The sequence below is a fragment of the Balaenoptera physalus genome, assembly GCF_965194825.1.
Source record: "Balaenoptera physalus genome assembly, chromosome: 20".
Classification (NCBI taxonomy): Eukaryota; Metazoa; Chordata; class Mammalia; order Artiodactyla; family Balaenopteridae; genus Balaenoptera; species Balaenoptera physalus.
In genome coordinates this window covers 51,958,778-51,986,500 of record NC_138901.1, presented here as the reverse complement: position 1 = coordinate 51,986,500, position 27,723 = coordinate 51,958,778, and the positions used below count along the sequence as shown (strand labels likewise).

The 27,723-nt window shown below is 42.8% G+C and overlaps 1 protein-coding gene and 1 long non-coding RNA gene across 3 annotated transcripts in view; both read left to right on the top strand.

Moving 5' to 3' along the window:
* The window catches only part of SMG6 (SMG6 nonsense mediated mRNA decay factor), a 234,941-nt gene that overhangs the window by 21,825 nt on the left and 185,393 nt on the right, over positions 1-27,723 (top strand). The window lies entirely within an intron of this gene.
* LOC309651180 lies at positions 20,842-26,992 on the top strand. Its single transcript, XR_014257966.1, has 2 exons — positions 20,842-21,468; positions 21,785-26,992. It is a non-coding gene; the product is annotated as an uncharacterized lncRNA (long non-coding RNA).

The window sequence follows — 27,723 nt, the reverse complement described above, 5'->3', positions numbered from 1 at the left end:
TGCTCTTGCTAGAGACTAGAGTCATCCTGTACCCCTTCCTTTCCTGTACCCCACATCCAGTCAATATCAAGAGCTGTTTGGTCTACTCCTAAACATAATTTGAATCTATCTACTTTTTTCTATTTCTACTACCACTATCGTAGTACAAGCTATCATTCATTATTTCAGTAATCCATACACTATTAAGAAGTTCTTAATGACCTTTCCACATTTATTCCTGGTCCTCCTTAGGCCTTTCTTTTTGGACAGTAACCCAAATGAGCTTTCACATACACATTTCTGGTCATGTCACTTCCCTATTTGAAAGTCTTCAGTTGTTTTTCTTTGCTTTTAGAATCAGGTCCAATATCCTTAAAGTAGTTTACTGGGCCCTGCAAGATTTGGTCTCTGCTGCTTCTGACCTTATCCTGTACCCCTCTTCCCCCCTTTGTTCTTGTTCTGTGGCTATACTGGCTTCTTCCTTGAAGGGCCCAAGTTCTTTTCTGGCCCTTGGCTATGGCACATTCTCTTTGCCTGCAGTGCTCTTCTCTCTTTATCAGCTCCATTTTTGCTTCTCCTTAAACTCTCAGCGTAAATACCACTTCCCTTTTCCAGGGAAGCTTTTCCTGATCCCTGAGCCTGGTGGTTTCCCCTTTGTAATGCCGTATTTCTGATTAAGTAATTTTATGGTTACTTAAAAACTAGGTGCAGTTTTGTTCTTGTTGGTTAAAGCCTCTCCCTTGCTAGATTCAAGCCTCTGTGAGGGTGGGGTCTGTACCTGGTTGTTCATTGCCTTATCCCCATTGCCTGCATATAGAAGATTCTAAATAAATCTTAGTTGAGCATATAAAGGAGGGGAGGAAAAGTGAGGGATGAAGCTGGAGAAGATAGGAGGGGCCAGATTCTTCATAAATATTGAGGAGTTTGGATATCTAATATTAAGGATTTTAAACAAGGGATCGCATAACCAGATTGTGTAATGATCACTCTTTTCAACACTTCTACTATTAGAACAGATTTATTTGTTTGTTTGTTTTTAAAATTTTTTTCTTCTTATTTTTTGATTTATTTGTTTTTTAAAGGGAATTTTTTTAACTGCAGAAGTAACACCAATTCACGGTATCTAAATCAAACAAAAATGTACATAAAGTTTAAAATGAGAGTCACTTGTGTTCTTTCCTTCAGAGACACCACTATTAACTATTTGATGTAGGTTCTTCCAGACCTTTTTCTAAACATTTATAGTTGTGTATGTATACACACATACCTGCAGACACATGAAATATATTTTTTTAACAAAAATGAGATTATACTATATATACTGATATACAGTTTGCTTTTTTTAAAAAAATTATTTATTTCTTTAGTTGCACTGGGTCTTAGTTGCGGCAGGCGGGCTCCTTTAGTTGTGGCTTGCGGACTCCTTAGTTGCAGAACTCGGGCTCCTTAGTTGTGGCATGTGAACTCTTAGTTGCGGCATGCATGTGGGATCTAGTTCCCTGACCAGGGATCGAACCTGGGTGCCCTGCATTGGGAGTGTGGAGTCTTAACTGCTGTGCCACCAGGGAAGTCCCACAGTTTGCTTTTTTGAATTATCCACTGGACATGCAGTCAGTTCTCCTATAAGGTAAAACATGCATTCCTAAAAATCACTGTGCTATGCACAATTGCACAATAGAAACTACGGAGCTTACAGGGAAAATGGGGTTAGGAGCACAACACTCAAAAACTCCCTCAGTGACATATTTAAAAAAAAAAAAAGATATAAACCTAATAAAGCAGTTGTACAGTTTTATACATGTTCATTGGTTAAGAAGTATGTAGATACTATCTTGAAAAAGACATGAGGTTTGCTTGTAGAAGTGGGCTTTGGAAGGATTTCTACTTGTGAGTTATTGTGAAGTGATGGAAGGAGGGTTATTTGAAATTGGCCCGGCAGGTATAACACCAGATGGGGATAGGCATGGCTCAGAATGTAAGTTCACATGGTGAACTGCAGTAGCTGGTGGATGTTTGGGTGGGTGTGTGTGTGTGTGTGTGTTTTGTGTGTTCCTGTGTAGCTCGGTTCAGCTGGGTGGAGTTTTCTGTTTACCTGTTGTTTTTCCTGAACAAAAGAAAAATTGGTGTTAGGTTCAAATTGTTCCCTAATATGTTGATCATGATGGAACAGATACACATTTTCAAAATAAGCTTGTAGCTGAACTGACTGTGTTTCCACTTGTCTAAGAGTGTCTCTTCTTAGTATGTTCTTAGTGTGGCTGCATGATGTTTCATTATAAAGGTGTGTGCCATTTATTTATCTGTGTAATTTGTGTGTTGCGCTTTACTTGCGTGTTCATTTCATTTGTCCTTTTTGAGTGATTAGCCTTGATAGGAGTTGCTCCTTTCACAACTCCCGGAGAGTTTCTAGCACAAACTGCTAAAATTCAGATCCATGAATAAGAAACAGAAAATTTGGCTTCAGGTGGTTGTTAGTAATGATAGTAATCTCCAAACTGGTTTGTCCTATCTCTGCCAAGCGTGAGCTTTTGCTCTCTCTCTGAGTGGCTGCAGGAGGTTAGCTTGTGGGTTGCTGGTTTTCAGCCTTGAGATGTGGTTTGGGTTGAACATGCAACCTGGGGAGGGACTGCCAGCCTCAGCTGTAAGTGGCATCCTCTGAAACTATTGAGCCTCGCATTTAAACTCTCTCTCTGTCAGCTAAGCCACTCAAATTCAGTGTCGCCAGGGTTCCAAGCATTCTTTATTTAGTGGATGTGCCTTCCACTATGTCTCAGCTCCCTTTGTAAATCAGAAAAGGGTACTGCTTAGCAAATGAGTTGTGGCTGAGAGTGAGTTAATCTAAGGATATTAAATTAATGGCTTCAGAAATAATGTTCATACTGAAAGGTGAGAGTCTCTGATGGAACTGCTGAGGATTTTTTCAGGCCTGATTGCTCTGTTATCAACATCTTGAATGCAGTGTAACATGTGTCTATCTGCTGGGGAAGAATGAGCTGTTGATAGATGTTTGTCTTTCAGACTTCAGTGAGTTCTCCTATTGTGGCATGATTTGGTTTACTATTCCTGGCATTTTCCTCAACCCATTGTGATTGTTATATGTACAACATGCGTGGTGCTATGTGTAGAAAATATGTCTTTAGACAAATGAAATGTCATTGTATATTTGGCCAAGCTCTTGCGAAACCTTCCTTCTCTTTGACTCTTCTGAATATGTTTTGGGGTTCAGACTAGACTGGACCTCAGTAGCTACTAATACCTGTTATTGGGTCTTTCCTTATTTGAATCTCTCATATTATTTCACCCATCAAATGATATTGTTTGCCTTGGTCTTTTTCCTTTTGCTCCTTATCCTTCTGTCACATTCCATTATTTATTTTATTTCTTTGCATAGTATCTTTTTTTCCAAGACTTGATCAGATCTGGGATTTAATGCAGTTACCCCGGACTTCTTCGAGCAGAAGGCTGTATTCTGGGTCCAGTGCTTCATCAGACTGAAGTTTGGTTTACCTGTCCTGTTGTGCCAGCTTTGTGCTAAGATTGTAAAGACGAGTACAACATTGTTGTTTCCTCGAAGAGCTTAGAGTCGGGACTTCCCTGGTGGCGCAGTGGTTAAGAATCCGCCTGCCAATGCAGGGGACACGGGTTCGAGCCCTGGTCCGGAAAGATCCCACATGCCACGGAGCAACTAAGCCTGTGTGCCACAACTACTGAGTCTGCGCTCTAGAGCCCGCGAGCCACAACTACTGAGCCCGCGTGCCTAGAGCCTGTGCTCTGCAACGAGAGAAGCCACCACAATGAGAAACCCGCACACCACAACGAAGAGTAGCCCCCGCTCACCACAACTAGAGAAAAGCCCGCGCGCAGCAACAAAGACCCAATGCAGCCAAGAATAAATAAATAAATACATTTAAAAAAAGAAAAAAAAAGAGCTTAGAGTCTAGTGCATGGGTCAGCAGCCTTTTTTTGTGAAAGACCAAATAGTAAGTATTTTAGACTTTGCAAGCCATATGGTCTCTGTTATTACTCACCTTTGCTGTTGTGGTGCTGAAGTAGCCATAGACAAAATGTAAATGAGTGAGCATGGCCGTGTTCCAGTTAAACTTTGTTTACAAAGACCGGTGGCAGGCTCGCTTTGGCCTGTGGGCCTACTTTACCAACCTCCGGGTGAATGGAAGGAATGGCTACATAAAGAGAATGTTTCAGTATACAGTTTATTGTTGTTTGCAGTAGTTATGTTCTGTAAAGTCACCATAGACACTGAATTCGTAGGTTCTGAACCATTGCTCCTAAGGGAAATACAGGGTTAGATTCCTATGAGCCCCTGGTTACAAGATTTTCATCAGCTGATTAGTACATAACCTTATTTTATGTATGCTTCTATTTAAACACACCTTATTTAATGTATTGTTGATTCATTAACATTGAACTCGTGGCCAGCAGCACTATAACTCATGCCCAAGCAACTTATCTAGCACACATATTTTCTCCTTAAGACACATCACAGCCTTCTCATGTTTAGGAACACTAGATAGCATTTTAGCACTGCACTTGGGGACCATTTTAATCAGTGCACAAAAATGTGGAAAATGTGGCACTAAGTAGGCCACAGAAAGGACACTAGTTTAAAGTATGAGAGAAATCACCTTGTTTGATCTCAGCTGGGAATGTGGTTATGCGGAGACTCAGATTTTTTGCTGCTCTGTACATGTTCACAAATGACTGTGAAAGCACCGTGAGTATTGGTTTTGGGGTTGCTAATAAGTTTTAATGAGTAGGTGAATTCATAAATGAGAAATCCAAAGATAATGAAGACCAACTGTATCATGTAAGTGTCGTGAGGGAGGTATGTTTTGGGTGCCTTGGAAGCACAGAGAAGGGCACTTGGTCCAATCCTGGTGGAGGCGTGGGTTGTGGTGGCCAAAGGGAGGGCAAATTCAGAAGGCTTCCTAGAAACATTAACTAGGGAGAGTGAGAAGAGAGTGTTCCAAGTAGGAGGAACAGCCCGAGCAAAGACAGAGGTGGTGCTTTGCAGACACAGCAGAGGCTTTGCAGGGTATCTAAATCTGTGATAAGTTTGGAGGATAATGTGAGAAAGTTGGAGTGGTGGAAAGACTGAACCTTCTGCAGGAACCACTTTCTTGTTTGGTGCTGTGGACGCGTGGGTGTGTGGTGGTCCGTAGGCTGGTCCTGTATAATATCCTTCTGGATTCTGGAAATAACATTTTGTTTCTGGAATTTCTCATTGTTTACTTGTCACATCTGCATTGTTAATTCAACAAAAGCAATACTCTTCCATTCATTAAATTTGGTAGGGTGAAAGTGGACTGAATTTTTTGCCCCACAGTTTGCTGATTAAACTTTGAGGACTGCTCTCTTAGATGGTGCTTTAGGCATTCTGAGCTCGAACCTGGAGAAGGTACTAGTGTCTCTTTGTGTCTTGGTGGTTGGAGGAAATTGCTAATGGCTTCAATCAAGAAGGGCAAAGCTCTTTTTCATTTTCATATTTTTATCGCTTTTAAAAATGCACAAAGTCAACACATGCTTATTGTAAAAAGCTTGAAAATGCAGATAAATATGTTTTATCACCTAGAGATAGCCACTTTTAACATTTTAGGGGACTTCCCTGGTGGTGCAGTGGTGAAGGCTCCACGCTCTCAATGCAGGGGGCCTGGGTTCGATCCCTGGTCGGGAAACTAAGATCCCAGTGAGATGCCACAACTAAGTCCGTCCACCACAGCCACTGAGCCCGCGTGCTCTAGATCCCGTGCGCTGCAACTAAAGAGCCCGCACGCTGCAATGAAGACCCAGTGCAGCCAAAATAAATAAATAAAACATTTTAGGGTATGCTCTTCCTGCATATTTTTATAGGGCACAGCATTTAGATTGGAAATGTCGAATGCCCATTATCCTGGGATATCAGAAGAGAAAAATCCATGCCTAATTTTTAACCTAGAATCTGGTTGGGAAAGTGGTATTCTAATATCTACGGTCAACACAGTTATCTGTATCTTGGTCTTTATCAAAGCACAGTTAGAAGTGACACCATAATGTCCTGTCTCTTGTGCATAAAGAGAAACCTTTCAAGCCACAACAATAAGGAAGAGTGAGTTCAAGAAAGGTTAGACATCTAATAGGACTGATTATTGTTTTCTTTTTTATAAATTTATTTTATTTATTTTGTTTTTGGCTGCGTTGGGTCTTCGTTGCCGCGTGCGGGCTTTCCCTAGTTGCGGCGAGCAGGGGCTACTCTTCGTGGCAGTGTGCGGGCTTCTCAGTGCGGTGGCTTCTCTTGTTCCGGAGCATGGGCTCTAGGCCCGCGAGCTTCAGTAGTTGTGGCTCACGGGCTCCAGAGCGCAGGCTCAGTAGTTGTGGCGCATGGGCTTAGTTGCTCCGTGGCATGTGAGATCTTCCTGGACCAGGGCTTGAACCCGTGTCCCCTGCATTGGCAGGCGGATTCTTAACCACTGCGCCACCAGGGAAGCCCCCTGATTATTGTTTTTGAGAGATTGAGTCTGAAAGGATCCATTTCATGAGGCAGCATCTTGAGCTAGTAATAAATTGGGGGCATGAGGGATTAATGTGAGGTCCCCTGGGCATAGGAAGTTTGTGACCTTGTTTGGAAAGCTGGATTCTTGTTGGAGAAATTTCTAGGCAGTTATGTTAGGGTTGGTTTCTAGGAGGGTGGGAATAGAGATTGACAGATCTAGTAGAGGAGTGATTGCCTTTTTAAATATTTTAATTAAAGAAATGTATTTTTTTAATGTTTTATTTATTTTATTTTATTTATTTATTTTTGGCTGCGTTGGGTCTCCGTTGCCGCACGCGGGTCCACTCTAGTTGCCACAAGCGGGGGCTACTCCTCGTTGCGGTGCACGGGCTTCTCACCACGGTGGCTTCTTTGCTGCAGAGCACAGGCTCTAGGTGCATGGGCTTCAGTAGTTATGGCACGCAGACTCAGTAGTTGTGGCTCACGGGCTTCAGAGCACAGGCTCAGCAGTTGTGGTATGTGGGCTTAGTTACTCCGTGGCATGCAGGATCCTCCTGGACCAGGGCTTGAACCCGTGTCCCCTTCATTGGCAGGCAGACTCCCAACCACTGAGCCACCAGGGAAGCCCAAGAAATATTTTTGAATGGGGTAATATAGTATGTGTGTATTTGTATGTAATATAAATTGTATATATAAGATAGATATATGATTGTCTATTAGTGGCATATCATACACACTGTTATTCACCTTTGCTTGGGAGTTGGGAGATCCTTCCATGAGTGATTGCCTGCAAGTCCATTATATCTCTTTAGGGTTTGGAAGCTTGTTAGCTTTCATTAATTTTGTCCAGCATTCTGTATGTCAGAGGCAGGATAGTGCAGGAGTTAACAGCTTGAGTTTTGGGAAGTCCTAAGTTCAAGTCCTGGTTTTATCAGTTATTAGCTGTGAGACTTTGGGCATGTTCCTTAATCTGCCTGCGTTTTGGTTTCCTCATTTGTAAGGTGGTGATAACAATAGACTAAATGAGATAATGCATGTAAAGAGCAATGAGTGGCATATTGTAACTTCTCATACAGTGGTGGTAGTTGTTACTGACATACTTACATTTTTGTTACGGTGTTCTTTTAAGCTATTAGGTTTGATTTTGCATTTTTCGCTTTCTAACCGAAGTGAACAATGAGGCTTGATGATTCACAAACTGACAGCCCACTGTTTAAATGCAAACTGTTCATTTGATTTGAAGAGTTTTATTTAATTATGAAAAATTTCAAACACACACAAGAAAATAGCGTAATGAACCCCCATACCTGTCACCCACATTTTCCACATTTGTTTCAGCTTCTCCCCCTCACCCCCTGCTGAAGTATTTTAAAGCAAACCCTAGATCACTGCATCCCTACATATTCCACTTCTCTACATGCCTTTTATTTTCTAATTAAAATATATATATATATATTTATTTATTTGGCTGCACTGGGTCTTAGTTGCAGTATGCAGGATCTTTGTTGCTGCGTGTGGGATCTTTTAGTTGCTGCATGCGGGATCCTTAGTTGCGGCACGTGGGATCTTTAGTTGCAGCACACGAGCTCTTAGTTGCGGCATACAGGATCTAGTTCTCTGACCAGGGATCGAACCTGGGCCCCCTGCTTTGGGAGCATGGAGTCTTAACCACTGGACCACCAGGGAAGTGCCCCCTACATGCCTTTAAAAAAGTAATGAACGTTTTCTTACGTACCACAGGGCCATTGCCCTGCCTTTCCTTGGCGTCATTCAATATCTGATCTATAACTTCATTTCCCAGATTATCTAACAAATGTCTTCTTAGAGTTGGTTTGTTCAAATCAAGATCTATATATTATTGTTTGATTTTTTTTTCCTAAGTCTCTTTTAATCAAGACCGGTTCTGCCTTCCCTTTTAAAAATTTTCTTCATGTCACTAGCTTGTTAAAGAAGCAGGTCAAAAAAAAAAAAAAAAGAAGAAGCAGGTCAATTGTCCTACGGAATTTCCGCATTCTGGATTTGCCTCTCTTTCCTTGTGGTATCATTTAACCTGTTCCTCTCTCCCCATATAACTGTAAATGAGAGTTAAACACATGGTTAGATACTTTCAGCATTTTTGGTAAGAGTACTTCATTGGTGGGGCCGTGTGCCTCATTTTTTATTGCGTTAGGAGGTGTCAGATTAGCTCACTAACCAGAGTTCAAGTGGTACAAATAGTGGATTTTTGTTTGTTTTATTTTAAAATTACAGTCAGTTGCCAGCTAATTCTCAAAAGAAATCAAGATCTGGCAACAATTTGCCAGAGCTGAGTAGTACCTACCCCCTTTTAGTTTGCCACTAGCCCCTTTACCTCTCCTATGCTTGCTTGTATGTTGCTTACTTATATCACGCACCTTGCCTCTGTAGGCATTTGATTTTGTGATCCTTGCTTTAAAAGTGTCACCAAAGTAAGTTATTACAATCCAGGTTTTTAAGAGACATCTAAGTTGTTTCTCAGAGATTCAGTTTAAGATTGACAAGAGCACCCAAACGGGCCTGACTTTGGGCACAGGGAAACGTCTTAATCATTGGGCCATAGGTGTTTTGCTGGGATTCACGTGACGTTGTCATTGTTGTTGACCCAGAAATCAGTTAGCAGTATGTCCTGCTACCTGGCTGGGTTACTCTGTCTGCTGTCCAGTAGTGAGCCTAAGGAATCTGAAGGTATCACTTCTGTTTCTTAATGAAATTTGTACCTGTGGGAATTGAGGCCTACCTACAGAGCTCTGGGACAGAGCTCTTTCCTCAGCATCCTGTTGCAGCCAAGCTTGGTGAAAAGTGAGAAGTTATACTGCCTAAGCGTGTGAACTGAAAAGCTTCAGGCTGTGTTTTAGTAAAGTCTGAATGCCACCCACCAAACCAGTTGGTTAGAATAAGCTTTTCTGGTCTCATGTAGTTTTCCTTGTCCCCAGGCTTTTTGATAGTTATGTGGAATCTCTGGCAGAGTGAGAACCTTATTTGCCAAGGTTTGGGAATCATCTGCCTGGATTTTGTGTGCTGTCCCTGCCTGAATCTCTTGTGTCCATGTTTCCATGGTGGTTTTTCCTTCGAGGATGATGATTTTCTTTCCGACTCTGATACATGGCTCTACAAGGCTGGATAGTATATGAGTACATTTTTTTCTTGCCTTTAATCAAGAGTCCAGCAAAGTAAACATGGGCCAAAAAAGGAGCACAGCTTCACTGTGGGAAATCCAGGTCAGGTGGCCGTAGCACAGAGCTTTCACATGCTCAACTTATTATATTTGCTTGAAGGCTTTTTTTAAAAGTGTGGTATGCAGGTGGCATTTTCTTCAGACCCATCCTTTGTCTTGCTTTTCAGTGCCCCTTGCATAATTTGTGCACTCCAGCTGCTGCTGCTGCTACCACTGCTGCCACCACCGTGCAGAAGAAAGCTGTGATGTGTGGGTGATACACATCTAATGCCTCCACCTTCCCCTCACCCCCCTGCCCCCACCCATGAACATAACTATAGATGAGAGCATGGTTTTAGAAGGCCTGCTTCCTTAGGCAGGATGTCTTGCCTTGTATTAGAGTGAGTTCCAATTCCTAGAGTTGTATCATGATCCTTCAGGTTGGCACTTCCAGAGCTAGTGCCACTATGAAGCTCAAAATAGCTTTTGACCTGATTTCCTCTGGGTAGCCTAAGCATTGACTTGATTTACAATGATAGAGAAGAATTGAGTCTCTCTGCTAATAGGTAAATGTTTTGTCCATGATAACTCAGTTATTGCATTGCCCCATAATTATATCGTCAAAGCAGAGAAAGTTAGCTTAATTTTTTGGCCTCATGAATACAGAGATTTTATATCTGTGAGGTGGGTACCATGTATTTTTTCGGGGTTGCTGTGGGCATTTTATTAACTTCATGTCACTGATGTGGCCCTTTACTTTTGTAAAGTAGCTTACAATATGTACCCCGTGTCATTCTCCTCCACCCTGGCAACTCTTTGAAAGTATTCTTCTGTCAACTGAGATTTGGCAGCATGTGATGACAGGAGTTCATAAGAGCCTCTTTCTACAGGAAGAGGCTACAGATTGGCTCTCTTTTTCTCAGGCCATAAGAAACAGCTTGGTGAGATTACTTTCAAAGAAAGTCAGAACTGGGACTGGGTGTTTTCGGATATTGATCCTATGAGTTTGCTGTGAGGAACAGCCTCTAACAGACAAGGTCTGGGGCCACCTGCCTGGATCACTGTTGGACTCTCGGGCTGATGTCTGTCTTTGTCTCTTTGTGGTTAGCAGTGAGTGGAAGTTTCTCAAAGTACATTGGCCCTAACTACAAACCCTTAACGCCCCATATGACCTCGGTCACCAAACCACTTCAGGGCTTTATTTTTATCCTAGCAGTTTTGTTTCAAGATGTGAGGTTGGTTTCTTTCCTCTAGCAGAGCAGAGTTCTCTAGGGGGAAGAAACAGAGTGCCAGGGTGCAGTTGAGGCTGGTTAGACACCAAAACCACACTCTTCGTCTTTCTGGGCTTGAGACGTGATATAAGCCATGCTGCAGACACCAGCTTCCACACGGTGAAGAAACCTCGTCAGATACTCGCTTCATTTATTTTTTGTGTTTGTTTTATTTATGTTTTTAGACAACTAAAATGTGGAGGAAGAGGAGGTGTACCTTCCCCTTCTGCTTCAACCAGAAATCTAATTCTAAGAATGAATACTTTCTTAAAATCCAGTATTTCCCAGCTTAAGGTTTTTCATCTTCCCCAAGAGTGTTGATGAGAACTCTCACAACTCACCAGGTCTCAGGAAACCGGATTACCAACATATCCTGTTCGCGTGCATGTGTGTATTCTGTGTTACCCACAGGCCACTTTCCACCCCACGTGACCTTTAGTTACCATCCGGAAAGTCAGGACCCAGATACCAGTCAGATTTTCCAGGCTTTGGTTTGGTTTAGACATTTTAGAAAATGTTAAGAGTAGTAATTCTAAAGAGACTTTTTGAGTGGCACGCATAGTGAATAGGAAGTTACATACCCTCAAGGGAGAGGGAAAGGCTGCCCCTGTGCTCTTTTCAGTAACATGTTTGAAAACGAACATTCACAAGAAAACTTGCTACTGAAATGCACAGGGGAGGAGAGGAGAGAACTGTTTAATTGATTAGAAGTCAAATACATGCCTCAGTTCTTAGGTTTTAAGACTAAATTCTGAAGCTCTTGTTGCATTCTTTAAAATTGTAATGTTCATTATTGGAGTTGTTTATAACACACGGCATCGAATTTTATTTTAGTCAGCATCTCTCAATATAAGTGGACTGTAATGAGTCAGGTAGTGCTCTGAACAGGGGGAGATACAAGACTGCCAGTGGCCTGCAAGCTAAGAAGCGTTTATTACCTTTTTATGTAAGGAGTTGTTTTAAAAGAAGAACGTGTGACAGAGAGACGTATGTGGCCTGTAAGGCCTAAACTATTTACTGCCGGACCCTTTACAGAAAAAGTTGGCCCACCACTGCCCCAGAATCTGGGCGGGTGAAGGCAGTTAACCCAGAGGTCCTTTAGGACATTGATTGTTAATGAGGGTGTTATTGCCTTTTGGGGGCACAGTTCATTTTTCTGGCCTGTCACCATAGGATGTTTAGCATTCCTGGCCCCGTCCACTAGATGCCAGTAGTTGGCCCCCACGATTTTCCAAGGACTCCCTGGGAGGGGTGGAACTGTTTTGGTTGAGAACCAGTGATTTAGAGCCTACTGAGATTAAAAAAACACCTTGTTAAGGTTTCTTCCTTCATTTCCTCTCAGTCAGAGAAACAGACCTAGAATTTGGCCTTTCATGGCATAGGGATCAACCACAGTGAGAGAGAATTCCAGTCACTGGGGGAATAGGGAGAATTTTCAGTGTAGAATAAAAAGGTTGTAAGGAGGCCATTTAATGAGTGTGTCTGTTGCTTGTTCACCCTTCAAGACTTGTTCAGGTTGATGTATGATTTATGAAAGCTTTGTTTTGATGTTGGCCATGCTTTGGAAAGCATGTTCCTCTCTATGTGAGAGGAAGAGTGGCCATCTTTGGCCTTAATGTCCAGATGATTTTGAGATCTGTGGGAATCCGTATGGTGTACTTGAGAGACTTGTTCAAAGCCAATGTAAAGACGTAGTTTTGGCATCTCCTGAATAACCTGATATCCAGACTTAAGCCAGAACTCTGGGGTTAGAGAATTTTCCAGCCTGGGAGAGTCGACTGAGAAAAGTCCTCCTTTGGCTCCTTACCAAGTTAGACAAGGGAGCAATCAGCTGCTGAGTTCCAGCCAACTGGAATGTATGTGCGGGTGTACTATAAATCGTCCCTTAGGATCCAGCTCCTAGTCTGTGAAGAGCCTTCCAAATAAGAATGAGACCCTTACACAGGATCCATGTTCAATCTGCAGCTGCTATAGGAAGGGACAGAGTAGTGAGGCGACGTTACTAGTAGTGAGTGGGAGCAGCTCACTTTGTATATAACGTATTGTCTGTTGTGTGGGGTAAGAGACTGCACTGACCTTTTTGTTTTCCCCATGTTACCTTTCTCACCAATTTCCTATGTTTTTTTAAGTTTCTGACCATACTCGTGGGGAGACGTATCTGTGGTTCTGTTTTTTCCAATCCCTATCTACTCTTTAAGGTCCCGGGATTTCATCTGTCTACTCTGTTTTCACTGTCTTGGGTGTGATGTTTGGGCTAAGGTAGAGAATATGAAATAGTTGTCTTCTTGGCTTGTGATCTTACCCCAGTCGGTAGACCCTTTGTTTGGCTCCAGGGGGAAACTCAGGTTATTCCCCTCCTGGAAGCCTTTCACTTTACTCATAAATATTTAATATTGAAGTTACTGCTCAGTTTTATTTTCCCAAGTATTAGTATATAGACTCCCTAGACCAGAAGGAACTTAAAATACTATCGAGATGCTTTCTGATGCTCAAGTCCCTGTAAAATGTATTTATCACACATTTTTATTATTAAGAGCTTCAGTGATTTTTCCAGTTGTCTATCTTCTGTCTACCGATTCAAAATTTATTGAGTGTCTGCTCTGGGAATCACTAGGCATCTCTCCTCCTTTTGCTCTTTCCATGTCATTCATTCCTAGAACGTGTACCTAGGTGACATGTTGGTCCGTGGTAGTATTGCTTTGACTGAATTGTACTTTGGTGTAAGGTCATCAGCTATATTAAGACAAATAATAAAAGAGGCCTAGGGAATCATTGCTGTTTGCATTACTTGGTATCTTCTTTGTGGAAACCCACGGGAGAAATTTTTGCTTTTAGTATCAGAGATAGTTGTACTGTGTGAGGTTTTTTTGTGTGTTTTTTTAAACCTCATGCACATTTACGAATTTGTTATTCAGAATAATTCTCTATTTTAATTGTTCCAGAGGTTAGAGCTGAACTTGTAACTGGCTTTAGTAAGTGTCAGGGATTTCTGGCATGCATTTTGTGTCGTGTCCTTACTGCTCCTGACCTCTAATCTTTTTCTTGATGGCTCCTCTTTCTTTTTTGTATTCTGTCTTGCAGTACGGTATATACCTTTATATGTGGACTTAAATAATTGGCTTCACAGTTTTATATGGACATTTTTCTCTTCTCTTACTTATCCAGTTGTGAAACCCCTTTCTCAGGTCAGCTAGTCATCTCTGAGGGGATCAGGGTTTTTCCTGTCCCCATTCAGGTCATTTCCATAAATATTTAGTGAATAGCTTTGTATGCTGGTCATTATTCTAGGCACTGCACCTAGAAAGGTAAATGATATTGGTCCTTCCTTCAAAGATACAGTGTAGTAAGAAAAATGGATACGTAAGTAAATACTTGTAATGAAATGTTACATGTTATAATAGAAATATGTATACTGTATAGGGGTAATACAGAGGAGAAAGAAATTAACTCATGATGAACAGGGAAAGCTACCTAGAAAGGTGATCTGTCCTTAATTTTGAAGGATGAAAGAAGTTCTTTAGGGAGATGTGGGTAGCAGACTTTTCTGGCAGAAGGAACAGCATGGATTAAAACATGGTGTGGTTAGAAACTGAGTGGTTGCTTCTGAGATTCCTAGCCAGGAGTCTGTCATTAGAACATCTTAGGCCACAGTACAGATGTCCACACCAATGCTGTCTAATCAGTCAGCTGGAACTGAAGATTCATCACAAAGTGGATACTTCTGGGCTTTTGATTTGGCCCAAGCTTAGAAGTGAATCCTTCAAATAGTTCTTCTTTGCTTTATTTTATGCATTAGCAAAGGTTGAGTCATCCTACAGTCATGCCTTCCATCATTCTGGGAAGCTTTCTGAGCCAAGCCTAGCTTGGCTTGGGAATAAGTTATGTACTGTGTTGTAACTGTTGGCAATAAGTCCTGTTCTTGCTCTTCACACGCACAGTAGGACTGCAACTACTGAAGCATATGGAAAAGAGGAGTTGGAATAATACCTTTGTGGATTTGCATTTTTCTGGGGTGTTTCTTGGTAAAGATACGGAAGTCTTATTTTGTCTAATGAGATTTTGAGCTGACTTGTGCCACAAATCTCTGAGATGCTAGGCCCTAATTTGTAAAGCAAACTATTTGTAAGTCAGTTGACATTCTCTTCGAGGAATTTCTTTGGCATATTTTCTTTTAGACTTCCGGACAGATCTGTAAAGCAGTATGGCTTTTAAAATACTTTGAAGTGATACATATCAAAAGGTTGGATAAGACACTAGTAGATGCCCTTGGTGCCCCCTGAGAAGCTGTCCCTTGTGGCTGATGCAGACTTGGAGTCAGATCTTCTGGGTCATATTCCTAAATTTCTTTTTATTTCTGCCAACACATTTCTCAGTCTCTTTCCTTGTTTCTACATCTGTAAAATAGGATCTAATTTACACCATCAGTAGATCTGGTATTTAACACCAGCATAGCTTTCTGCACCTAGATGGAGCCACAGCCTTTTAGCACAGTCACCTTCATTTTTTACCACCTCAGAGTTAGAATCTTGACGGGGGTTAGGACATATAGGGCAAAGGATACTGGCATGAAATAAAGGCTTTTTGTGGAACAGCAGCAGAGGTTGTGGTAATTTGAAGAAAACTTTATTACAGTATAATATACATACAGGAAAGTGCATGTATCGAAGCCATACAGGTTGATCAGTTGTCACAAACTAAGCAAACTGTGTAACCCAGTGTAATTAGTTTTTATTTATTTGTTTGTTTGCTTGTTTGTTTTTGGCTGTGTTGGGTCTTCATTGCCGCACGCGGGCTTTCTCTAGTTGTGGCGAGCGGGGGCTACTCTTCGTTGTGGTGCGCGGACTTCTCATCGCAGTGGCTTCTCTGGCTGCGGAGCACGGGCTCAAGGTGCGCGGACTTCAGTAGTTGCGGCATGTGGGCTCAGTAGGTGTGGCTCGGGGGCTCTAGAGCACAGGCTCAGTAGTTGTGGCGCACAGGCTTAGTTGCTCCATGGCATATGGGATCTTCCCGGACCAGGGATCAAACCCGTGTCCCCTGCATTGGCAGGTGGATTCTTAACCACTGTGCCACCAGGGAAGTCCCGGCGTAATTGGTGTTTGACTCGTCATTTTCGTGCTTCTCTTTCAACTCTAAACTCACATTTTCCCTATACATTTCATAGTAACAGTGAGAGGGATAAAGCACTGTAAATAAGTTAGGAAGAAGTTAATGTTCATGATTTACCTGCTTTCTGGTGTGCCTAAGATTGATTTTCATTGTTGAGAGAGGATAAGGAAAATGAAGAGGAGAATTGGATCAAAGACAAGGAATTTGAAGGTGTTTGCCATGCCTTTTGAACTAGACATTTTGAGTCTGGGAACCAGCACAAAAAGGATATGACTGACAGAAAACTAGATGGAAGCAGGCCTTCCTCCAGTCACAGTGAAACTGAGTCTCTCACCAAAAGTGCTGTGGTTTTTGGCCTTAATGTTGAACTCTGGCTGTTGGGGGAAAAGTGACATCATGGCCAGCCTGCTCCTTGGCGATGCTTGGGTCCAGCTGGGATGTGGGATCCTACAAGTTCTGCGTTGCATGTTTATAGCCTTGTCTGTGGTGTCCAGGTAAATGCCAGGCTGCGTCAGCTCATGTTGTCGTCTATGTGTAATCCATTTTTATTCCAACCATTTTCTTCCCTTTCTACTGCTAGCTGCCAGTGAGGTAGAGGTGCCTCTGTTGATAAAGAACAGATACAGAAGTTCACATCCAAACCTGAATAACCATTTTTAACTTGAAACACTTTTCCTAGGAGTTGATGCTCCAGAATCCTTCCCTTATTTGGTGCCTTGCTTAAATCTGAAGCTCACATGAGGTTGTCAGAGCGCCCTGTAATGCTGGTTATTTGCTTTTTGGTGCCCACAGCAGAGTGGTTTGTGAAACCTTCTTTGTGACCACATCTTTCTTAAACTGAAGCTTCGTTCTTCTCTGGGTTCTTAGATTAGTTCTTACTCCTCCCTTTCCTGAGATATTCAGGGGTTTTCCTGTATTGTGGTAGGTGGGTAGGCAGGAGGGTATGTTTTCTCATATTTTTTCTGGACCATGCACAGTCCCTTGATGATAGTGTGTAAATGCACATATATTCTTTGATTCTTGAAGAACTACTTCCTTATTAAACAGGCAGATTGTGGATTTATCTAGAAAAATATTAGGGTTTTTATTTTACTAGTTTTATTACTGCTATTTTACTGATATGGAGAACAAGCTTTTATTCACTTTTCCCACTTTTCTTTCTTCTCTCTTCTGGCTGGCATTATCCTAGGGTACAGTTGTTAAGTGCTTCCACCAGCTTTCATGGTATGATCTGGACTGGAAGTATCTACTTACCTTAATCTGCAAGAGTTCTCGGTTGGTTTGGCCCAGTGGTCTTTCAGTGAATGATAGCTGGAGCCATTGGTGGGTTTTTGCTTGGGGTTGCTTTAGCTTTTGGCCTTTATAAACATCCTCAGTGTGATTCTTGGTTCTGCCAAAAAAGTTGCCCCTTTTAAAGGTGGAAGATTAAGAGCTCAGACTCTGGAACCAGACTTGGGCTGGTCACTTAACCTCTCTGTGCTCAGTTTTCTCATCTGTAACATAGAAATAATAGTAGTACTTACCTCACAGGATTGTTGTGAGGTTAAATGGGCTAATAGTCATAAAGTGCTTAGAACTGTGCCTTACACAGAGAAGGTGCTGGAGAAGTTTTGACTGTTACTAAGGTGGTTGAGTATGACACACTTGTTTTGCTCAGCTGGGAAACCTTGAGCTCTCGGTGTCTGAGTTGTGTCTTAGTAGGTTGGGGTACTCTTAACTCCTAAAGCACAGAGCCTGCTCTGTAAATTCAACCTGTCCTTAGTTGGGAGCTGCCCCCAAGCTTCTGAAAGGTGCAGTCCAATAGTTAAAATCAGGTGTGAGGCCACACTTCCACACTATGTGGATTATATATCTGGGCAGAAGAGTAGAATAGGTTCTTCCAATCCTTTGCTCCCGTTGGCTGAGACTTATTTGTGCTTCAGGATGTGTCTTTTGCTCCGATCATATGGCAAAGCCAGAAATTGTAAAAGTATGGGTATTATAATCTTTGGAGCAAACTCATATCCATCCATCTCTTCAGTCAGCTGTCCCTCACTATTGATAATTCCTGTGTCCTGGTATATAGAAACGAATCATTCACTAAAGGACATCAGCCTAGAGCTGTGCTGACTGGTGTGGTAGCCACTAGCTATATGGGGCTATTTAATTAAAATGAAATAAAATTAAAAGTTCAGTTCCTCAGTCACCATAGCCACCTTTCAAACACTCATTACTCACCTGTGGCTGATGGCTACTCTATTGGTCAGTGAAGATAAGGAACATTTCCATCATCATGGAAAAATTTTATGGACAGAGCTCATATAAAGACAGATGTGTGTATATAATAAAGATGTACCATGATACCCGGTATCACAGAGGCATGTGAAATAGTCTCTGAGTCTGGAGGATAAGGTGTCAAGCTCAGCCTGGAGGTAGAGGGTTGGGAAGAGGGTCTTAAGCAAGGAAAAGGAGGGCTTTATTCGATATAAAAAGGAGTGCATGAGAAGGCGTTAGACGGAGATTGGCCATAGTAGCAGGAAGAACATGGTGAATTTAGGGCATCACAAATAATTGCTGAAGGGTAGGCTGTATCAGCAAGAGTGGAGGCAGGAGGAGCAGCCAAAGACCAGACTAGAAAGGCTGTTTGTTCATCAAGTATTTATAGGTTACCCTCTATGAGTCTGCTGGCTGTGGTGAATGAAATCCACAAAGTCCTTCCTGTCATGGTGTGTGTGTAAAAATTGGTGATAAGTGCTATAAAAACAGTGTAAATTAGAGCAGTCGTTCTCAAACTTTGGTACAGTACTATCATCTGGGAAGCTTTTAAAAATCATGATGCCCAGGTTTCACCTCCACGCCAATTAAATCAATATCTGGAGATAGAAGTCAGGCATCCGTATTTTTAAAAGATTCATAGGCAATTCCTACGAATCGTAAATGTTGGGAACCACTGGGCTAGAGAGAAAATATCGCCCCCCCACGCCCCCTGAGTGGGAATGTGCTTAGCATATTCAAGTATCAGGAAGCTGCAGGAGTGGAGAATGATTATTACGCAGGACTCTTGTCGGCCATTGTAAGGACTTCGGCTTGTATTCTGATGTTAGCTGTGGTCACTTCTTGTCCAGTCTCTTGAGCTGGAATGTAGCAGATGGAGCTGCTATTACTCAGGATCAAAATCCTTAAATCCCGATAGTACTCTGTTTTCTCTTCTTTTCCTTTTTTATTTTTATTTATTTATTTATTTATTTAAAATAAATTTATTTATTTATTTATGGCTGCATTGGGTCTTCGTTGCTGCTCACAGGCTTTCTCTAGTTGAGGCGAGTGGGGGCTACTCTTCATTGTGGTGCACGGGCTTCTCATTGTGGTGGCTTCTCTTGTTGCGGAGCACGGGCTCTAGGTGCACAGGCTTCAGTAGTTGTGGCTCGTGGGCTCTAGAGCGCAGGCTCAGTAGTTGTGGCGCATGGGCTTAGTTGCTCCGCGGCATGTGGGATCTTCCCGGACCAGGGATCGAACCTGTGTCCCCTGCATTGGCAGGTGGATTCTTGACCACTGTGCCATCAGGGAAGTCCTCGGCATTGACTTTTAAAGGGAGAGCTGATGAGATCTGCTGGAGGGCTGCAGTCATGGGGTGGGAGAGAAAGAGGACTTGAGGATGACTCCATAGTCTGAGAAACTGAATAAGCTGAACTGCTGTTACCTCGATGGGATAGTCTGTGGAAGGGGCAGGTGGGGGGTGGCAGTCATATCAGGAGCTTAGTTCTGGGCATGCGGAGACACTTATGGGACATCAAATAGATGTCAAGCAGGCAGTCTGATATATATGAATGTAGATTTCAGGGGAGGAGTCCAAGCTTGGGAGGATGACATAGACGGCTTGACAAAGGTCTGGGACCCCTCATGCTCCTCTGTAGGCAAAGGTTTTCTGCAGTAGGGGCAGAATTTGAAAGTTGCTTCAACACCTTTGCCACAGTCTGAACAGGAGATCATGCTTTATGGGGTCACGGTCTGGTCCTCAGACCCACTGGGCTGGAAACTCCATCTTAACTGTGTCCTTCTCAGTTGCCCTGCGAAAACTTCCGCTTGGGTGGAAGGCGCTGCGCGCACATCCTCTCCCTCGCGGGAGGACTCTCTTTTCTTTTTTTAAAATGTTATTTATTTATTTTTGTCTGCATCGGGTCTTCATTGCTGCGCGCGGGCTTTCTCTAGTTGCGGCGAGCGGGGGCTACTCTTCGTTGCGGTGCGCAGGCCTCTCATTGCAGTGGCTTCTCTTGTTGCGGAGCACAGGCTGTAGGCACATGGGCTTCAGTAGTTGCAGCACGTGGGCTCAGTAGTTGTGGCTCATGGGCCCTAGAGCACAGACTCAGTAGTTGTGGTGCACGAGCATGTGGGATCTTCTTGGACCAGGGCTTGAACCTGTGTCGCCTGCGTTGGCAGGCGGATTCTTAACCACTGCGCCACCAGGGAAGCCCAGTCCTCTCTTTTCGTTTGAATACTTTTGGGTTTTGCCAAATTATCCTCCAGAAAGAGAAATATTTAAATTCTCATAAATAGTGGTGAGTGTGCTATTTCCCTTCAGCATTAGTATTAGTACTGTACTGTTTTTCTTGTGAGTTTTTTCTGTGTATTACCTGGATAATCTATCTTACTACTATCAAATCTATATATTTTATTTATTTTTTAAAATGTATTTTTGGCTGCATTGGGTCTTTGTTGCTGCACGCGGGCTTTCTCTAGTTGTAGCGAGCGGGGGCTACTCTTCATTGCAGTGCATGGGCTTCTCATTGTAGTGGCTTCTCTTGTTACAGAGCACAGGCTCTAGGCTCGCGAGCTTCAGTAGTTGTGGCTTGTGGGCTCTAGAGCGCAGGCTCAGTAGTTGTGGCGCACGGGCTTAGTTGCTCCGCGGCATGTGGGATCTTCCCGGACCAGGGCTCGAACCTGTGTCCCCTGCATTGGCAGGCGGATTCTTAACCACTGTGCCACCAGGGAAGCCCCTCAAATCTATATATTTTAATAGATTCTTCAACAGTCTCTTACTGAATATGTATTAATTACCAGACACTATGCTAGGCTGTTTAAAAATATTATTGAAAGAAAATAAGATAAGAATATCCAAATTATCTCTAAAAATGAAATCAGTGTTTCACTTAGTTTGAGTAAGACTTCTGTGTGATTTTAAAGACTTCTGCTTGGTTCTGGGCCACTGCTGGTCTCTGTAAATTGAGTTACTTAGAACTAGAACCATTGGGAGTTAGGGACAAGGGATCATGATTGATTGAGTGTGGAATGATGGTTTTCTTTGTCTTCCCTCTTTTCTCTGTCTCTATTGCCAATGGATGATTGCAGCAGCTTCTTAACTGGTCTCCTGGCCTGTAAACATTTTACTCCGCACTCCCCGCTGCCAACCAAAAAAAAAAAAAAAAAAAAAACTAAAATTTCTAGACAGTTGTCAGAATGCCCTTTTAAAAATGGAGGTTTGGGGCTTCCCTGGTGGCGCAGTGGTTAGGAGTCTGCCTGTCAGTGCAGGGGACACGGGTTCGAGCCCTGGTCTGGGAGGATCCCACATGCCGCGGAGCAGCTGGGCCCGTGAGCCACAACTGCTGAGCCTGCGCGTCTGGAGCCTGTGCTCCTCAGCAGGAGAGGCCGTGATGGTGAGAGGCCCGCCCACCGCGATGAAGAGTGGCCCCCGCTTGCCGCAACTAGAGAAAGCCCTCGCACAGAAACGAAGACCCAACACAGCAATCAATCAATAAATAAATCTTAAAAAAAAAAAAAAAAAAAAAAATGGAGGTTTGCTCATGTCACTTCTCTGCTCAAAACCCTTCGGTGGCTTTGGTTAAGATCAAACTCTTTAACAAGGACGTCTACAACTTGGCCCAGCCTATTTCTTTAGCCTCCCTCTTGCAGAATCACTCACCTGGCCATGCCAGTCTACAACGTGCTACTCTTGGGACCATCACACATGCTGTCCCCTATGCTTATGACACATAGGCATGACATGACTCTTTACCTCTTTTCCTCTGAGATCTCTGATGCTCCTGCTGTGGAAATACACAGCATCCCATTCTTCGCCAATCATGGTACTTTATAATTGTGTCAACCACAGAGGAGGCATTATCTCTGCCTTGTTCATAGTTCATGCACAGTGTCATGTCCCTAGAAGATGGCAAGTAAGTTTTTGTTGAATGAATACGTGAATGGGTGGACACAGTGTGAAAAGGACCTCACCATCATCAGCGCTCTGTTGATCCATTCATTTAAAAGATGGTTTGAGCTTGTGTATGTGCCTTTGGAAAACTGTTTTCTGGTGCCCAACTCTTCACCAAGTGGGAGCTTCAGCCCTGTCCTCTTCTCTCCCACTTTGTGCAGTTGCAAAGGTGTCCCAGCGCCCCCATTTTTTTGGGTTGATGGGCATGAGAGTTCCCAGGCTCTGAGAGAGATGAGTCAGAAAGAAGAGTCATTCAGAAAGTAACTCAGTCAGAGCAACAGTGTCGCCCTTTGGCTGAACTTTCTCTCTTTCCCTGTATACCTTGAGATGCTAAGCTGGTGGCACTTCTGAGCTGTAGATTGTCAGACCACACAGCACAGGGATTCATAAGCCTTAGTCTGACACTTTCCCTTGATTAGGGATGTTTTGGGAAAAGTTCTGGGGCCCTCTGGCCTAAGTGAACTATTGATTCGGCTTGGGTGTGTTGTGTTTCCACCCCATAGTGGCTTCCAAGGTGGAAACCTTGAGAGCCCCATTTATATTTCTCTGTAGCCTTTGGGGCGTTTGAGGTCAAAAGCTTTGAGAGCAGCAGTCTTTTGGCATTTGGTGTATTTTGTGCTAACATAGAATAGGATGGTGTTTGCCCAGAAGCTGGTAAGAAAGATTAGATTTAGTTAGAACTGTTCATTTGTGGGCTTTTAGAATTGGAAGGAACAGGGTGGATTGGTGATTCCCCTGAGGTGATAGGTGGGAGGGTAGGTGTCAGAACATCCAGAGAGGTGGGGCTTGCTATTAAACAGCCTGTGAGAATCATTGCTGTTTCCAGTATGTGTGTGGTAGCCCTGAAGTGTTATGCAGGTACAAACATTTTTTTGAGACCCCAGTGTTATAGATGAGATTAGGGATCAGCAAACTTTTTCTGTAAAGGGCCAGATAGTATTTTAGGCTTTTGGGCATACTCTCAGCTACAGCTGCTCAGCTCTGCCTTTGTAGGGGGAAAGCAGCCACAGACAATATGAAACAAACAAGTGTGGCTGTGTTTCAATAGAACTCTATTTGTGGACCCTGACATTTAAATTTCATATAGTTTTCATGCGTCATGAAAAATTCCTTCAATTTTTTTCAACTGTTAAAAAATATGAGAGCCATTCTTAGCTCATGGGCCATACTAAAAAACACTTCGGCCATAATTTGCTGACGCGTGATCTAGCCCAGGGATTCCCAAATCTAGCTGTCTTTCAGAATTACCTGGAGACCTTTTAAAGATGCTGATTCGCAGTCCCCTTCTCCCCTCCCTGAGGATTCTGATTCTGAAGGACTGGGGAATCTATATTTTTTGCAGACGCTCTTCTTGTGATGTGTACACACTCAGGGTTATAGAATCACTGATATTGATCTCACCCTGCCTTCTTGATCATAGTTGAAGAAACAGCCTTAGAAAGTTGACATGATTTGTCGATAGTTATATAGCAAATAAATGGCATAACCAAAATTTGAACCCAGGTCTTGAACCCAGATCAGTGGTCTTTGTTCATACTATTCTGTACTACTCCCTCCCCCACAGTAAACAAATGAGCGATAAATACAGAGTAGTCACAAATTTGTGGTTCTTTCTTTTCTTTAGACCTAGTGCCAGTTTTCCTCCTGAGAGCCAGCCCGGTACTCTAAGCTCAGCTGTCCCTCTGCTTGCTGGCTGGGTTTTCCGGAGCTGACTGCTGATTTGACATTTAGCCCAATTTCCCTCCAGTTTGCTGGCTTTAAGTAGGAGAGATAATGAAGTAATAGCAAGTAAATTGCTTTAATGTAAGACTTTGTTGAGGCAGCACTAAGCTGCAGTGTGAGAGTGAGAGCTGTTGTTTCAAGGGGTGCATTGGTTTTAAGAGGCACGTTTTACACTTGAATTCATATGGCTCAGATCCAGCCATCTAAGTAGGACAGCTCTACATGGGACTTGGGCTTAATTAGAGCTAATTGAGCTGTCATCCTGCCCAGAACAGTTCAGGGGTGAAGAAACTGAAGGTGAAGAGTAATCACCATACCTGCTCTACCTCAGCCTCAGTGTGGCTCTTTGGGATTCGAAGATGGATTTTTGTGATTTGCTGTCTCCCTACAAGGCATTTGAGTCTTGCTACTTGACTTGCCTATACATTTTTATTTATCTATATCCTGGAAAGAGGAATACTGAAAGTTCTAATGAGCAGTTTTTATTCCTGCTATATGATTATTTTACTGCTGACTTACCGGTAGACTTCCACGTTTTGTGTGCCGTGCCCTCCTTCCTCACTTTCTCTATCATCTCCTTAGATCTCCCTGCCACAGACTTTTCCTGGCTGAGGGGTAGTGGCAGTAAGGGAAGCACAGTGCCTCCTGGCACCTTCATAGTCAGAAGGCCTTGTCTTAGGTTTTGGAACGTAAATGGGGAGTTGGCAAGTTGGTATGTTATTTATCTTTTATTCTTGGGCTACAAGTTCTTTGGCTTTGGGGACCCTGTCTTATTGGTCTGCTCTTGATTGTGCCTGTCAGGGGAGCACAGGGATGAACGTGGGCAGCTTCACCTCTGTGCTCACATTCTTTTCCACCTGTGATCTCAGTGCTTTAGGGAGATGATAACTGGGCTTTGATGGCAGGCTCTGCAAGTCCTGGATGTTTTCTAACAGGTACCATTGAAATTTGGTCTTCACCTATGTTGTCTCATATCTAAGGGGATAGAGCCCCCCCCCCTTTTAAAACACAACAAAGTTTTTTTTTTTGAATACTTGGTATATAAAAGTAGAGACATCCCAGATGAATAAATTAGAGAATGATAGTTTATGTTCCCCAAAACACTTTAAAGACGCATGCTGGAATTCCTCTTAATACTGAGGAATTCCTCTTAATTCCTCCTACTGTCCTTAAAGTGATTCACTTTTCAGAAATTCAGTTTTCCACACAACTTTTTAGAAGCAGGAACAACTATTAAGAATTAAAATTGGGCATATTTCAGAATCCTCTCCTCTGGTGATGTCTTGCTGCCTCTGAGGAGCTTCTTTCTCCTTCCTTGCTACACAGTTCATAAAGCACTTAGGCAGTTCTGAGTGGTAATAACCGGGGCTTGCATAAGACATTTATTCCTCAAAATGCTTTAATTTGTATTACTTCGTTTTATCCTTTCAGCTCTGAGTTAGGTACCGTCAGTGGTAGAAATTCCATTTTACAGTTGAGGAACAACCCAAACCACTTTACTCATAACCCCATAGTTAATGGAAGGACAGACTTTGTTGTGAGTGTCCAGAGACCTACCCATCCAACTATTGCCATTAGTGTCACTTTGGGTCCTTGCTTTTAGATGGTACAAAAGGCTCAGGAGTCCATTGTGAGTTGGTTATGGACTTAAACCAGAGAGCCAGGAGCCCTTTAATAATTCTAACACTGTCTCTTAGGGCTACACCCAAGAAGCATTTTTAGTTTCTGGTGAACAGTATGTAATTGCACGAGGAAGATCTGGAGACAGATAGTCTCACCATACGCGGAAAAACAGCTCTTTCTCTCCCTGAGTGAGATCATCTGAGTGTATTGTTAAGAATCAAAAAGCTCCAAACAGGGACTTCCCTGGTGGCGCAGTGGTTGAGAATCTGCCTGCCAATGCAGGGGACACGGGTTCGAGCCTTGGTCTGGGAAGATCCCACGTGCCGCGGAGCAACTGGGCCCGTGAGCCACAATTACTGAGCCTGCGCATCTGGAGCCTGTGCTCCGCAACAAGAGAGTCCGCGATGGTGAGAGGCCCGCGCACTGCGATGAAGAGTGGCCCCCGCTTGCCACAACTAGAGAAAGCCCTCGCACAGAAACGAAGACCCAACACAGCCATAAAAAAAATAAATAAATAAAATTAAAAAAAAAAAAGAAAAAAGAAAATGCTCCCTATTTCACTTACAAAATTAATTAAAAAAAAAAAAAAAAAAAAAGGCTCCAAACATGAAGCCAATCCATGGTGATGTGTTGGAGAGGGAGGAAGCTCAGACTAAGACCTTCCTTTTGTGGACTTGGTATCAGTTAAGTTTTCCAAAAGCTCTGCCTCAGCACTTGCTGACTTCATGTTATTAATTTACATGGTGCTTAGTCCCATTTTGACCAACGTGTAACAAATCTACTTCCTCAGTATAACATGCTTTACCACTCTCTAGAATGTATCTACATTTTAGCTCCTTTCCTACTCAAAATGTTGGTGACAGATAAAGAGAAACTGTATTTAGGGTAACAGGTACTTTCAGACTAAAAATAAAGCAGTGGTTCTCATTAACCAAGGTCAGAGAGAATGTGTGTATAGTTTGACAAAGTGTGCTAAGATTCCCTTCACTATCACTAATTGAAAAACAATGCATTGAAATCCACTTTCTACTAGATATAGTTAATATATGATAATGGCAAGTATGAAGTCAGGTAATTAAGTAGGCTTCATCTACTACCCTAAGAGAAGGATCTTTGGGAAGTATAGCTAGAACTCCAGCATTAAAAAACCTCATGGTGGGGCTTCCCTGGTGGCGCAGTGGTTGAGAATCTGCCTGCCAATGCAGGGGACACGGGTTCGAGCCCTGGTCTGGGAAAATCCCACATGCCGCGGAGCAACTAGGCCCGTGAGCCACAACTACTGAGCCTGCGCGTCTGGAGCCTGTGCTCCGCAACAAGAGAGGCCGCGATAGTGAGAGGCCCGTGAACCGCGATGAAGAGTGGCCCCCGCTTGCTGCAACTGGAGAAAGCCCTCGCACAGAGACGAAGACCCAACACAGCCAAAAATAAATAAATAAAATAAAGAATTATTAAAAAAAAAAAAAAGTAAAGAAAAACCTCATGGTGCACTCATTTTGTTCCAGGAGGTATTGTGGGTTACACACTATGTTTCCTACCTAATGGGTAAGGAAAGCTTAAAGGTAAAACTGAACTGTTCTTTTTAGTTGCTCTTATTCCCTCACTGGCCCTTCATGAATAAGCTCACCTGTTCTCTTCCTGAGATAGATGGCAGTTTAAGGGGAGGAGAACTGTTTTGGAATCGGAAGACCTGGGTTCAAGTTCTGTCATTCACTGGTTTAAGTTGCTTGAATTTCTGAGCTATCTTGCGGCTTGGGGGATAGTAATTGGCTTGAACGAGATGGGTTAATATCGTTCTGTTTCTACCAAAGTATCCTGTATGTATAAATATAACTAGTTATGAATGAGTTAACCAGTTTATGATTGGCAGCTGGAAAAAGGGACAGTTGAGTTAAAACAAGAATAGAGAGAGAATATATATTTTTACCTTTTTATTTTTTATTTTTTTAATTTTATTATTATTATTTAAATTAGTGGTGCTTGATTTTTTAAAATAAATTTAATTAATTAATTTTATTTTTGGCTGCATTGGGTCTTCATTGCTGCGTGTGGGCTTTCTCTAGTTGTGGCGAGCGGGGGCTACTCCTCCCTGCAGTGTGCGGGCTTCCCATTGTGACGGCCTCTCCCGTTGTGGAGCACAGGCTCCAGGCGCGCAGGCCTCAGTAGTTGTGGCTCGCAG